We start from the raw sequence: 14,398 nt of genomic DNA, 5'->3' as shown, positions 1-14,398 counted from the left end.
GCGAAATCTTGACCAATCTTCGTGCAGTTCGTCCCTACTTCTAGGTATCAAGGTAACTAACACGATTCCTACCTCTGATTGTTGTTTCTGTTGCGTTTCTGAAGCCGTTTCTGTGCTCTAAGTTTTGAGCTTTTTCTAAAATTGTCCGATTTCTCTGATTTCTCGCTTGGGTTATGTTCCTTATGTTCCCCTGAGTCTAAAACCTCTGTCAGTAAACTCTGATTGCGACTCAGTTGTCCAGGATCAGAAAAATTGACTCAAAACTCTTTTTGTCTCACATTTCGAAACTTTATTGTCGAAAAGACTTAATCTGACTTCGTGCCTTTAGGATTTGTTGTCACGGATGTCATGAGGATCGTTGCTGTCAAATTTGTTTTCAGAACTGATAACTTTGAAGTTTTGAGCCTTTATTTTGGACCAAAATGCCCCTGCGTAGTCGTATTTCGACCCGATTGTCCGAAAATTGTTCCGACAGTTTCTTTGCCTTAGTTTTACCCTAAAACTACCTTGTAAACTGATTTGATCGAAGAAAAAGAGCCGAAGCCCTTTTCTCCTTATGGCCGTGGGTTTTCCTAAGGGGGGGGGGAAGTTTTTCGGTTTCGAAAACTTGTCTTTTCGTACCTGATTGTCGTATTCTGAAGCTTTAATGCTTTGTCTATCGTTTGTGTATTGTTTTGCGATCGAGCTAATCGATTTTGTTTGGATTCTGCTTTGTTTTTCTCCGAGGTTCAGTTGAAGGAACTTTGGAAGACTCAGAGCTATTGTTTGAGGAGAACTTTGTTTACGAAGCTGGAACAGCTCGAGGTTAGGGCAACTTACATATTAGCTATGACTGCATGATAGGCGTCGATAAATTCGACTTATGTTTTATCTGATGTTGTTTTTGATGATGAGTTGATGTTATGATGCTTTTCCATACTTGTGATGTTGTGCTTTTGTTGGATTGAGCGTTTTGACGCAATTTCGGAGTGGAGATTCATTGATCTGGTGATCTTTGATATTTCGGGTTGGATGAACAACCCTAGGCAAGTCCAAATGTGGGGTTTGAGACTTAGCCATATGTTGGAATTCTTAGACTTTCCCCGGGAAATGTATTTTGGGTGGTTGATCTTTGAAAACTTAGAATGATAGAGCTTTGAAAAACTAAAGACTTGGGAAACTTAGACTTTGAGAAATAAACTCATAACTTGACTAATTCGAATTGAAACAATTTTTATTAACGTTTAAGCATAGGAGAACTGAAGGGGAAAATATTTACGAAAGACGGGGAAAAGTCGACTTTGTTGTGGGTTTGGAGAGTTATCGGAATTGGGGGAAGCCACTAAGGTGAGCTATGGTGATGATTGAAAGTCACCGAGTACTCTAGTACTCTTGGGGAGTGTTGTGGAGCCGTGTTGTATTGACCGACACCTAGTGCTCTTGTTGTTTGGGCTGTGTTGTATTGACCGACACTAGACCCTTGTGTATTCTGTGGATGGAGTTGTGTTGTATTGACCGACACTTACTCCGAGTTGTGTTGTATTGACCGACACTAACTCATGGGTTTGTTGAGATTGGGTTGTGAGCTAGACACTTTCGTGGTAAGGACGATTCGTTGTTTGGCTAACCACGTTGCATTCAATCGGGTGAATAACGGGAATGGTTCACCTGTGCATATCATGGTGAATAACGGGAATGGTTCACCTTGCATTAATGATGAATAACGGGAATGGTTCATCATTCGGTGAATAACGGGAATGGTTCACCAAGGATGAATAACGGGAATGGTTCATCCAGGATGGATTTCATCCAGGATGGATAACGGGAATGGTCCATCCATAGTGAAAATGCTTCACTTGTGGCGAACGGGAACGCGTCACAAATCCGGATACATATTGTGCATTTCACGCATACATTCATGCTGACTGAGATTGTGTGCTGTTTGTTTATTGAAGCAATGTTAGAGCCATAACATGCTAGGATTGTTTATATGTATATATATCAACATATATCTATACCCCATATCACATGTTGAGTGTATATCTACTTATTGCTGTGAGTTGACCCTAGCGCCTTGGCTTTGTTTGTATGTTTGTGTTTGGGCGGTCGGCCTGCTGCCAGATGCCGATGGCCGACTGGTGTTCGATGGTCTCTCCCTCGGGGGGGATCAGATATGAGCTTGTGGATCGGGATGCCCCCACCGCTTGGGTGATCGATGTTGTGGGTCATCGAGCGACGTACCGGGGAAGGGTCATGGAGGACCGGACTGACGAGTGTGAACATCTGACGAAAGGAGTTCTACGACGCATGGAGCTGAGCTTCAACTTGCCGTCTTCAGTTCGCCGAGGACTCGGATGTGTGAGCAGTTATGGGTTGGTAGAGTTAGGCAGGCGTCATATTTGTGTAGAGCTCTGATTCGTTTTGCTTTTGGGACGGGGTAGGTTCCCGACGCATGGCTTTTGTGTGGTTCTCTTATTGAGGGATCACAGTGAGTCAGTCGGACTATAGGGGTCTTTGCTTAGGCCATTTTGAGGCCGACTTTCTCCCAGTGGATTGTAATTATAACCTTTTCACTCACACTTCTGGATCTGTAACTATTTGCCTACGGGCACACTACTTTGGAGTCACTGCGAGTGCGCGTGACATGGGAGTGCAGCTGAGGCTGTACATGTGTATATATTTGTGTGTTGGTTAGTTTAGTGGTTGGGTTTTGTCTTTATTTTCTATTGCTTGATTTAAAAGGTATCAAACGAAAAAAAAATTACCTGTTTTCAGCGTGAAGTCTATTTTTGGTTACTAAAGTGACACCTGGAAATCGGGGTGTTACATTGTGGTATCAGAGCTTAGTCGAGTCTTTTGGGAGTCTTTGGGGAATAGGTCTTCTGTGCTAGGTTGTGTGACTCTGCAAAGAGTGAAAATTGATTGTCTGCAGAGCGATTTTCGCTCTAATTGTTTGCGTTACTACTTAATCGGATTGAGTGGTTGTCTAGTGCTACTGTATGGTTAGTACGAATTGGGCGTATGATGGGACATAGGATGGTGGACCTTAACCGGATGGCGGAGGCAATGGCTACACTGATCGAGGAAATGATGAACCAGGCGGCGGAAGACGCTTATATGAGTGCTGAAGAGGCTGCACGTGAGCATCACCAACGACTGATGGCGACGGCGATGTATCAACAAAGAGGAATGAACCGAACAGGACCTGGGGGACCAATGAGGTCAGGATCTCAAGGCTACAACAGAAGGGAGAGCTACCATCAGTGGGGACCGTATCAGCGTTTCGAGGGAAGAGATCTTACCTCAAGAGTCTACAAACCAACGACTGCTGATACTGGGGGGAAGCCAGTTGGTGACAAAGGTGTGACATGTACTCGTTGTGGAAAGTTTGGGCATTTTGCTAACAAGTGCTCAGTGATTGGACGAAGATGCTTCAAGTGCAACCGAGAGGGGCATCTAGCTGTGAACTGCAAGACACTCCAGGAGGGAACGTCTGATAGTAAGATGAAAGGGAATGATGCTACCGAAGGGACAGGAAACAAGACTTCGGGAAGAACAGTGACGTGTTACAGGTGCAGGGAAGTAGGGCACTATGCTAGTAAGTGCAAGATCAAGGGGAAACTATGCTTTAATTGCAACCAACCGGGACATTTCTCCAGAGATTGTAAGGCACCCAAGGGCGAATCATCAGGGAATGTTGGGAAAGGAAAACGACTTGCTACAGAGGAAAGGATTTGTATCAAGGAAGGAGCAAGAGTTGAGGAGTCGAACGAGGAAGAACGTGGGAACGATGGTAATATTTTAACTGTTCTCGTATTCTAGAATAACTTACCCTTTTATCTTCGAAGCGAGTGTGACGCGCCTAACTTGTATTTACTACTTAGACTATGATCTTATGATTATTATCCCTAGTAGGACCTTATTCGAAGTTGCTCGTGTTTTAACTATAGAAGTTACACGAGGTTTAGAATAACACACTAAGTCTAGAAAGTAGTCTTCCACCAATGCGATTATAAGGAAGCTAGTAGCTGGAGAACGAATCTTAGAGAGATTCCTTATGGGTAGTATACGTGTTATGTTGAGGGTGCGTAGTTCCGTAGCGGGACCGTTAAGGATTGGATGTTGGGATAATTGTGACTACTGAATGATAGGAACTCATTGACTGTTCCAGTGGGTTTTTCTAAATTTCCACCTTCGATGTATTAGGCCTGATCAACCTAATATTGAGGGGGTGATATTCGGAATCACAGCTGGTTATGGACTTTGATAGAAAGATGTGTAAGATGAATTTGAATTGATTGAGGATTAGTCGGATTTGGGAGGAGAGTTCGTGTTAAGCATTTGATTGTGAAAGATTAAGATTTAAATCTTTGGAAGTCGATGAGTGTCGTATAGACGTTAACTGGTTAGTTCGTGTGATTACTCCAAGTAGAGGTAGACCAAGTCAAGAGATTTAGTGCTGGAAAAGTATTAAGTAGTTTCTCGGAAGTTATGAAGTTATAGGTTATGTGATTGCTGAGTGGAATTGGTAGAGACTAAATAAGTTGGATCTAATCAGGTTTTAGATGATAGCTTGATGGTAGCAAGAGTGAGGAGAATTAACTATGAACTAGATTGTTATAGTCGAGTTCGAGGAATAAGTTTTACTAAGCGTTTGATTAATAGGTGGAGACATTACAGTCTTAAGAGATGAATTGCCACTTGAAAAGTATTGGATTAATGATTAAGTTGGAGAAAGAAAGTTTTAGCATAAGTTGAATGCTTGAGGTTGTTGATATGGATTCCAAGGAAATATGCTAAGATTACTAAGTGAGATTTACTAAGTTGGATTGAAATCTTAGGGTTAAGATTGAATCTTGAGAGCCGAGAATCGCGTACGAGTAGGAGATCTTATGGTTGTAGGTGTGACAATAGGAGTTGAATCTTAGAAGATTGGAGATCTGAAGGTGAGTTTCGGGTTAAGACCATTGAGGTGTAATATAAGAGTGATCTTGAAGTAAATGAATCTTGGGTTGTGTAGGGTGATAAGGTTGGTTATAAGTTGGTGATCGATTGATGTTGATCATGAGGTTGCAGACATAATGAGCCATGTGATATGATTTGAATGATGTTAGCATAATAAGTTGTGGATGTGAAAGCATGACGACACTGGTCAGGTCGTTTGGGTAAGTGAAGGAGTTATAGTTTTTAAGAAACGGATATTCATTTAAGAAGTATTGAAGGATTAAAGGACATTAGAGGACCAAACTTGGTGAAGGTTTAGGTTTTAAATCTATGAATGTCTGTCTAAGGTGTGAAGGACTCAAAGTTTGTCAGAATTTGATTGGGAGATTAAGAAGTTGATTGACGAGATGGTGGTTGAGTCCCAAAAGGAGGGTGTTGGTGTTAAGATGAATACTTGAAGTTGTTATGTTTGGACAAGTTTCTTAGAGCTTAAGAGTGGATGAAACTTTGTTATGGATTTTGATGATGCATATTACGGTTAACAAGTGAATTTTACTAAGGTTGAATGAGAATCCTAGGGCTAAGGTTGACCTAGTGAGCTGAGATTCATGTACACATACGAGATTTAGTGGTGTTAGCGGTTACGATAAGAGTTAAATCTCAGAATGTTGAAGGATCGGATGATAAGATGGCTAGTTAAATCCCTTGAGGTATAGTTATGATGTAATCTACTAGAGGATAAGTCTCGATTTATGCGAAGTGTTAGGGATTTCAGTAAGTGTAAGTAGGTTTGAGTGAGGGAAGTTTTGAGGAAGGAGACGATAATAATGGATTGTTAGACATTAAGAGAAGGATTATCTTATAAGTTGTTGATAGATTGATGTTGAAGGGGATAAGATTAGTGAAGGACAAGAAATAAGGACATAGGTCGAGGTTTAATCCGAGTAGCGACTAAGTAGAAGTTTGATTTCTTGGTGTTTGTAAAGATAGTTACGAAGTTGGAGGTGTTATAATGGACTAGCAGTTTTCAAGGGGATGAAACGTCTAGAAGTTATCGAACGAACAAGTGGAGTTTTGGACTGTAGATGAAGATCATGAGGACAAGTTGAGTATCTACTTTGAGATGACAGGGAGGCACCGAGTTTAAGAAGAATTTTGGACGACCGAAAGTAAAGAAGTAAGTGGCTAAGATTGTGCGACTGCACGGAATGCCAACCGGTATCGTTTCAAGCGGAGATCCGACGCAAGTAATCGAGCCAGACGACATGCAGTTGAATGATGGTTTGTCTTTTGAGACACTGACAGTTAACAGTGGGGATAGAAGAGTGAAACAGTTAAGGGGAAAACAACTTGCTTAAGTAAAGGTTATGAGGAACAATGACACGGGCAATGCTACATGGGAATTGGAAGATAAGATCAAGGAACTGTATTCCGAACTTTTTGCAGAACTCTGAGTTTCGAGGACGAAACTTTCTTTTTGGAGGGGAGTATTGTAAGACCTGGATTTTCAGAACAAGCTAGTTTCCGACTCACGCGTAGGATCAGTGTAAGCGTGACAGGAGTTTGATATTTGAGGAAGATTAATGAAGAAGAAAGTTCAGGAATTGCTTGAGGAATGTTGCGTAGTCGTTTTCGGAGTTAGTGCGAGTCGTCTGCACACTTGCCTTAGGGCGAGCGTGTCCAAAATAGGCTATTTCGCTCTTAAAGTAACGTTTTGAGTAAGATTTCGAACTCTCGGAAAATTTAAAGATTCTCTTTATTTTTCCATCGACCAGCGTTTCATTTCGGAACTCTGGACTGTACGCACGATAGGTTTCACTTTCCGGAAGCTCGACGACTCTAATTTCTTTGCTTCGAAACCCTATTTTCGAGCAATGGATGAAGACTTTTTCTATTCGGGACTTCTTACGAAGATTCCGTCCGCGTTGCCAGACTTGTTTCGACGTTTCCAATCTTTCTTCAGTAGGAAGTTTTGTCGTTTGAGCATCACAGCAAAAAGTAGTTTTTCGGGACAGATTAGCCGACACCGCTTTTGAGTTTTTCGATATCGTTTTTCCCAAATCCTAGATATTTGTTTTGAGTTCTGGAATTCTGACGCCAGAATCTCTCTTAGAATTCCACGGTGATTGTGCTGCAAAAATCGGAATCGCGAAATTTTCATTTTCCCGCGATTTCGCCCGCCTATAAATAGGCGAAAAAGCAAAATCCTCTTCATTTTCACCCATTTTGGCCGAGAATTGTAGAGAGAGAGGGAGAGGAGAGATTTTCGCGAAATCTTGACCAATCTTCGTGCAGTTCGTCCCTACTTCTAGGTATCAAGGTAACTAACACGATTCCTACCTCTGATTGTTGTTTCTGTTGCGTTTCTGAAGCCGTTTCTGTGCTCTAAGTTTTGAGCTTTTTCTAAAATTGTCCGATTTCTCTGATTTCTCGCTTGGGTTATGTTCCTTATGTTCCCCTGAGTCTAAAACCTCTGTCAGTAAACTCTGATTGCGACTCAGTTGTCCAGGATCAGAAAAATTGACTCAAAACTCTTTTTGTCTCACATTTCGAAACTTTATTGTCGAAAAGACTTAATCTGACTTCGTGCCTTTAGGATTTGTTGTCACGGATGTCATGAGGATCGTTGCTGTCAAATTTGTTTTCAGAACTGATAACTTTGAAGTTTTGAGCCTTTATTTTGGACCAAAATGCCCCTGCGTAGTCGTATTTCGACCCGATTGTCCGAAAATTGTTCCGACAGTTTCTTTGCCTTAGTTTTACCCTAAAACTACCTTGTAAACTGATTTGATCGAAGAAAAAGAGCCGAAGCCCTTTTCTCCTTATGGCCGTGGGTTTTCCTAAGGGGGGGGGGAAGTTTTTCGGTTTCGAAAACTTGTCTTTTCGTACCTGATTGTCGTATTCTGAAGCTTTAATGCTTTGTCTATCGTTTGTGTATTGTTTTGCGATCGAGCTAATCGATTTTGTTTGGATTCTGCTTTGTTTTTCTCCGAGGTTCAGTTGAAGGAACTTTGGAAGACTCAGAGCTATTGTTTGAGGAGAACTTTGTTTACGAAGCTGGAACAGCTCGAGGTTAGGGCAACTTACATATTAGCTATGACTGCATGATAGGCGTCGATAAATTCGACTTATGTTTTATCTGATGTTGTTTTTGATGATGAGTTGATGTTATGATGCTTTTCCATACTTGTGATGTTGTGCTTTTGTTGGATTGAGCGTTTTGACGCAATTTCGGAGTGGAGATTCATTGATCTGGTGATCTTTGATATTTCGGGTTGGATGAACAACCCTAGGCAAGTCCAAATGTGGGGTTTGAGACTTAGCCATATGTTGGAATTCTTAGACTTTCCCCGGGAAATGTATTTTGGGTGGTTGATCTTTGAAAACTTAGAATGATAGAGCTTTGAAAAACTAAAGACTTGGGAAACTTAGACTTTGAGAAATAAACTCATAACTTGACTAATTCGAATTGAAACAATTTTTATTAACGTTTAAGCATAGGAGAACTGAAGGGGAAAATATTTACGAAAGACGGGGAAAAGTCGACTTTGTTGTGGGTTTGGAGAGTTATCGGAATTGGGGGAAGCCACTAAGGTGAGCTATGGTGATGATTGAAAGTCACCGAGTACTCTAGTACTCTTGGGGAGTGTTGTGGAGCCGTGTTGTATTGACCGACACCTAGTGCTCTTGTTGTTTGGGCTGTGTTGTATTGACCGACACTAGACCCTTGTGTATTCTGTGGATGGAGTTGTGTTGTATTGACCGACACTTACTCCGAGTTGTGTTGTATTGACCGACACTAACTCATGGGTTTGTTGAGATTGGGTTGTGAGCTAGACACTTTCGTGGTAAGGACGATTCGTTGTTTGGCTAACCACGTTGCATTCAATCGGGTGAATAACGGGAATGGTTCACCTGTGCATATCATGGTGAATAACGGGAATGGTTCACCTTGCATTAATGATGAATAACGGGAATGGTTCATCATTCGGTGAATAACGGGAATGGTTCACCAAGGATGAATAACGGGAATGGTTCATCCAGGATGGATTTCATCCAGGATGGATAACGGGAATGGTCCATCCATAGTGAAAATGCTTCACTTGTGGCGAACGGGAACGCGTCACAAATCCGGATACATATTGTGCATTTCACGCATACATTCATGCTGACTGAGATTGTGTGCTGTTTGTTTATTGAAGCAATGTTAGAGCCATAACATGCTAGGATTGTTTATATGTATATATATCAACATATATCTATACCCCATATCACATGTTGAGTGTATATCTACTTATTGCTGTGAGTTGACCCTAGCGCCTTGGCTTTGTTTGTATGTTTGTGTTTGGGCGGTCGGCCTGCTGCCAGATGCCGATGGCCGACTGGTGTTCGATGGTCTCTCCCTCGGGGGGGATCAGATATGAGCTTGTGGATCGGGATGCCCCCACCGCTTGGGTGATCGATGTTGTGGGTCATCGAGCGACGTACCGGGGAAGGGTCATGGAGGACCGGACTGACGAGTGTGAACATCTGACAAAAGGAGTTCTACGACGCATGGAGCTGAGCTTCAACTTGCCGTCTTCAGTTCGCCGAGGACTCGGATGTGTGAGCAGTTATGGGTTGGTAGAGTTAGGCAGGCGTCATATTTGTGTAGAGCTCTGATTCGTTTTGCTTTTGGGACGGGGTAGGTTCCCGACGCATGGCTTTTGTGTGGTTCTCTTATTGAGGGATCACAGTGAGTCAGTCGGACTATAGGGGTCTTTGCTTAGGCCATTTTGAGGCCGACTTTCTCCCAGTGGATTGTAATTATAACCTTTTCACTCACACTTCTGGATCTGTAACTATTTGCCTACGGGCACACTACTTTGGAGTCACTGCGAGTGCGCGTGACATGGGAGTGCAGCTGAGGCTGTACATGTGTATATATTTGTGTGTTGGTTAGTTTAGTGGTTGGGTTTTGTCTTTATTTTCTATTGCTTGATTTAAAAGGTATCAAACGAAAAAAAAATTACCTGTTTTCAGCGTGAAGTCTATTTTTGGTTACTAAAGTGACACCTGGAAATCGGGGTGTTACAACAGGAACGACGCCTTTTCGACTGGCCTATGGCCAAGAAGTCGTGCTGCCCGCAGAGGTATATTTGCAATCATGCCGAATTCAAAGGCAAGAAGAAATCCCAAGCGAAGTTTACTGGAATATGATGCTAGATGAAATGGTCAACCTCGACGAAGAAAGGCTCTTGGCACTAGACGTCTTAACAAGGCAAAAGGATCGCATAGCTAAAGCATACAATAAAAAGGTTAGAGATCGATCTTTTATTACAGGGGATTATGTGTGGAAAGTTATTCTCCCAATGGATAAAAAGGATAGAGCTTATGGGAAATGGACCCCCAGTTGGGAAGGGCCATTCACAGTCGAGAAAACGTTACCCAATAATGCTTACGTGATTAAGGAATTGGGCAATCAGAGTCAATGTGTGACGATAAATGGCAAGTATTTAAAAGCATATAAGCCAATGTTGCACGAATTTAAAATCGAATGAAACATGAACGATAAAATTGCCAAAATTATATTCATTGATCGAAAAACGTTACAAGTATGGCAAAATACAAATAAAACTAGAAACCTAAAAAGGAAAAATGGCTCTGTATCCGTCATATTTAGCTTGCATGGGTGCTAATCGATCCACCAGCGCCACCATCTGGCCCTCAAGTCGAGCCTTCTTTTGACGAGCAACCAGGTCTTCAAGGGAAGCAGCAAGAATCTCGACGACTGATCGAACAAGGCCTTCAGGGTCTTGCTGATCCAAAGAGGCTTGGAGAAAATCGAATTTCTCCCTCCACTCATCTATTTGGTGTTCCTGAAAGAACACCAGTACTGAAAGTTCCCGGAACTCTTCAAACAAAGGTTTGGCCTCCAAGAGAAGCCCCTGGAACTCCTGAAGGGGGGTTCTAACGCGCGCGATGATTGGCCTATGAAGCAGTTGATCAATGAGCCCTAGAAGCTCATCAAGGCCAGCAGAGGAGTCATACAGGTTATGGAAAAGGTTCTCCTGGAAAGCCAAGTCCCTGATACGACGTAGGATAAGTCTGCTATCCATGGTAAAGAATGAAAGGTTCTTGAATCGCAGGAAGAAGATGAAAATGGAAAGAAAAGAGTTGCTGCTGAAAGACGAGTAGAAAACGGCTCCATTTATAATAGGGAGGTAACAAACAACCACATTAATGCAAGCATGCAGTTACCAAAGCGTCAGCCAAACACGGCAAGCCACGTCAACCACTACCACAAGTGGAGGAAGTTCTTGGGTCGTTGAACAAGAACGTGATAAAAGCGTTATAAAGTATCGTGGTTTTCCAAGAAACTTGGAAGTTGAAAGGTTAGATTAGGCACCAAGTTAAATGGTGAGACTTAGCAATTCAATTGAAGAAGTAATGTAACGAAAGCTGATTCAACGATAAAATGCAAATCGAGAAATAAAGCATGTCGAGCATTGCCAATACAAAGTCATTCATTAATCAGAAATCGGACAGAGTTACAGGAATGATTGTTACAAAGTTGACAACAAAGGCCATAACAGATCCATGGCCATTACAATAAAACAACAATTATAAAGCCTAAATTCTCGACTTGAAGGCTTCAAGCTGAACCCCAGCAGCAGCAATCCTAGAATCCAAGCTTTGCTTTACACGCCACTCCGCTGCAACCTCTTTAGAAAGCTGAGCTGTCGATAACATCACATTTGTACACTCAGCAGCAAGAGTGTTCAGCCGAGAATTCACAGCTGGGCCTTCATCAATCAACATTGCCTTCTGTCTCTCTAGCTTTGCCACCTCCCTTTGAAGCTCGTCCAGTCGAGCATCGACGCTTGACAACTCATCTGCTATAAGAGCTTTTCTCGCAGTCAGCTTCAGAATTTCATCCTTTGAAGGCAGGAGTCCATTGGTGTTGGAAGTCACCTGTGCCTGCTTAGTCTCAATGAGTTGCTCCACCGCAATAGCCTTGTCAAGTGTGGCTAAGATATCGACCAAGGGAGTCTGAAGCTCGACGAGAGCATCTGCTCGAGTTTGGTCAAGTCGTTGGCTCAATAGGAAGGCAAGCAGCTCTTTAACCTCTTGGCCTAGTCGAGGGTTAGCTCGAACCCCGCTGATGAAGCCCGAATCGAAAACCAGCCCTTTTAACTTTACAAAAGCTTCTTCAATCTGGCCATTGTTGGCTACTCCACCAGACTGAGCAGTCTCAGTAGTTTCAGTTTGGCGTGGTGGAGACTCGAGATCTAAAGTACCATCGAAGAAGCTCTGAAAGATGGAAAGAGGGTCTTCGACTAAAAGAGCACTGAGCCTCTCGCCATAAGTATGGGAAGAGGCAGCCGTCTTAGAAGAGGCTGAGCCTCCCTTAGCATGAGGAGAGGGTTGAGGCTGTTGAGGAGAAGTTTGAAGTTGTCGAGAAGAAGGTTCAGAATGAGTCGAGACCAGAGCATCAGCCTTAGGAGGGGGCATCACACCAATCACTTGATCAGGCTGAATGATTGGAGGCTCTTGACCTTCACTACCCTGCACCTCATCATGTGGCACATTTTCTTCGCGAGCAGGGGAAGGCACGTTCTGCATGTCCTGCGGAGGAAAATTAGAAAGGTTATCTCGACATTCTTTGGTATAATAGGGTTCACAACCAGGATGCTGCCAAGCAATGGGTTTCGAGTTAAAATAGAATGTTAGCTTGTCCCACACGGGGTCTGATTCAGTAGAGTTTAAACTCGAACTAGAGGACTCTAAACTGCTCGGAGAGCTAGACAGGACAACTGGTGGGGGTTTAGAAGAAAACCACGAGGCTCGAGGTACAGCCATTTTAGACATGCCAACCCTCTGAAGAATAAAAGTGAAAAATGATTGAGAAAGAGGAAAAGAAAGCGAATTGAGACGAGGCAAGAGATAATGATTTACCTTAGGGCCAGATGCTTTGAGGGGACTGGAACTGGTTGAACTTTTGGAATGGTGGGAAGATGAGCTACCAGATTTGCGACTAGACCATTTCCCGGAGGTCTTCTTGGCGTGAGCCATCTCGACATAAATTGGTGTAGTACCTTGAAGAAGAGGATTAGAAGCCTGCTCATCAACACCTTGTTCACCACCTTGCTGCACCTCCTCACGTTGACTGGCCGATTTAGCAGGGGAAGGATTGCCCGCAGAAGGTTCACCAGCACCTTTAGCCCTCTTTTGGCTCGCAGAAGTAGTAGGGGTGGCCCCCCGTTTTCGACTCTGAAACAAAAGCAAGTGATCACAAAGATATACACGTCGAGTAAAAGTCGAAGTTTCACAAGGTTCAGTACTACCTTAAGAATCTTGAGCTTATCAGCCAAGGCAACATCATCATCGTCCTCCACTTCGACAGTCGCAGAAGCCACCCGAGGAGAAGCCTGAGGGGTCGGTCGAGGAATGGGTTCAGCTACAAAAGGAAAACAAAGGAAGATTAAGCCATAGATATCGCAAAGATGCCAGGTCGAAATAATTACCTTGACCAATAAGCGTTCTTATCGATATGTGGTTGAAGATTTCAACCGGCACATGGAGGGGATAATTCCACAGGTAACGCTTGGTCCAGGTCACCCGCTTCCGAGGGGGCAGTGCACCGTGGTAAAAGTTTTTGATACTTACATGATCAACCCACTTAGGAAGCACTACCGGAAAAGCCAAAGCATACTTACAAGTAGGCAGTGGTGGGAACCTAAAGCCAGTTTTTCGAATAATAAAAGAAAGACCGTCCTCATCAGAAGGAAGGCTCAATCGGGTTTTCTTGGCTTTAGCTTCCCACATTCGCCTGAGAACTTGAGCTGCTTTGGCAACCGTTTCCTGAAGTCGAGGACCCGGAAAGTATACTACACCGAAGAACTGTTGAAAAACGTTGATCTCAGATGTATGCATACCTTTGGTTTTCTTTAGGGCTTGCCTCTGCAAAAGAAAAATGTTTGTTATGCGCTGGAAGCAATCCTCAATTGGCGTCGAAATATCATGCCAGTAAGCGGACCACCACGCCTTAAACGCCTGGGTGACGTAAAAGGATGGAGTGAAACTGAAAGGACTAAGACCAAGTAGCTCCTCATCGTTATAGTAACCAATGGTAGTGTCGAAAACACTACGTTTGGTGATGGTACCAGGATAGAGGATGAGGGATTTGTCGAACAAGGTATTGGGCAAATCTTGACTCAGCCCAAACTGTCGAGACACAAGCTGAGGATTGTAACCGCAAAGAGTAAAATCATTACTGGCAAAGTTGACGGTTAACACCCTGGGAGACAATATAGTCTGCCAAAGCTCGACTTGATACTGAGAGAGGTTCTCTGAGCCAGGAAGATTGGGGTAAGAATTCCTTAGCCACCGAGGGCCATAAGAAGGTTTGTGGTACGGTGCAAAGCTCGAGCGGAAGCGCTTCAGCTCGAAAAACATGGTAAAATATTTCTTGAAGTCAAACTCGAACGTGGAA

Source organism: Lotus japonicus, chromosome 1, assembly GCF_012489685.1.
Source record: "Lotus japonicus ecotype B-129 chromosome 1, LjGifu_v1.2".
NCBI classification, from domain to species: domain Eukaryota; kingdom Viridiplantae; phylum Streptophyta; class Magnoliopsida; order Fabales; family Fabaceae; genus Lotus; species Lotus japonicus.
The sequence above is the reverse complement of the archived record's forward strand: the minus strand, read 5'-3'. Positions refer to the sequence as shown.